Genomic DNA, 1,332 nt, shown 5'->3' with positions numbered 1-1,332 from the left:
TTTCTTTTAAAGCCCTTTATGTGGTGCCGCTAAGACGCCCGACTGTGGCATTTCTTTTAAAGCCCTTTATGTGGTGTCGCTCAGACGCCCGACTGTGGTATTTCTTTTAAAGCCCTTTATGTGGTGTCGCTCAGACGCCCGACTATTGTATTTCTTTTAAAGCCCTTTATGTGGTGTCGCTCAGACGCCCGACTGTGGCATTTATTTTAAAGCCCTTTATGTGGTGTCGCTAAGACGCCCGACTGCGGCATGCTTGTTATTTATTTTCATAAATTTTAATACTACTATGTTATTGCATTTTCATAAATAACCTGCTTGCACGCATCAGAGTTTTATTTACCTTTTGTGACTGACGTCATGAGCATAAATTATTTTTAGCACATCATTGTTATATTTACACCTGTGTTCATAATGTTTTCGAGTACATTCAAAGTACCCACTGGCTTGTCCCTGGCTATTGTCTTAGCCAGATTTTCGTGCGCGGAGAGGAGTGACCGTGGTGACAGTCCCGGAACCTAAGCAACGATGATAGCAGCGTCGCGAAGATAGGAGTTAACCTGGTCAGCTGTTCCTATGGGAATTGGAGTCCCATAGACACTGATGATCCACAAACTGCTTCCGCCATCAACCATTAGAAACCATTTATTGTACTCACAGGCCAGAATGGTCTTGTACTACATATTTCTTTTGTATTTTGCTTGGAATTTCTGTATCAAGTTGGTGCCTCATCAGCTAACAGTTATCCTGGGGCTGGTGAGAACACGGACCATTTTCTAGAATTTAATACCCAGAGAATCGGACCCCACAAACTTGGTATTAGAGCCAGGCTGACCATTGGCTAATCCTATCTTAGCCAGGTCAATAAACTTAGGCAAACCAGCCTACCAGACCCGAACCAAAACCCCAGCCAAGCTTCTCGTGCAAGATAGCCACACGGTAATCCCGACACTTTTGGCAGTCGGTGCCCAACCTATCAGCCTAGCCTGTCGATCGCACACCAGTGACCGATGGCAAAAATGTCTCATTCGCAAGCGTGCGAAGGAAGACTCCGTCCCCTTTTCTATAAAAAGGGCACGCTAGCCTCAACCCAGCACAACACAGCCTCTTCCCCAACCTAGCAACAATGTCTGGCCCCATAGTGCACAATGAGACCACAGCAACCAATCTTGGAGGTTTTGTGACCATACTCGCAAACCTCACCCGTCGTGCCTATGTGTTAGAAGAGCCCCCAGAATATGTTGTGTACCAAGGTCCCATGAGCGGTGAGGACCGCCAATTTTGGGCCAGTGTGCACATCTACGGTAGGGGTCTGTCGCCAGAATGCCCCTACAG

The sequence above is a fragment of the Triticum aestivum genome, chromosome 1B (assembly GCF_018294505.1).
Source record: "Triticum aestivum cultivar Chinese Spring chromosome 1B, IWGSC CS RefSeq v2.1, whole genome shotgun sequence".
Lineage (NCBI taxonomy): Eukaryota > Viridiplantae > Streptophyta > Magnoliopsida > Poales > Poaceae > Triticum > Triticum aestivum.
This window is presented reverse-complemented; position numbering follows the sequence as displayed.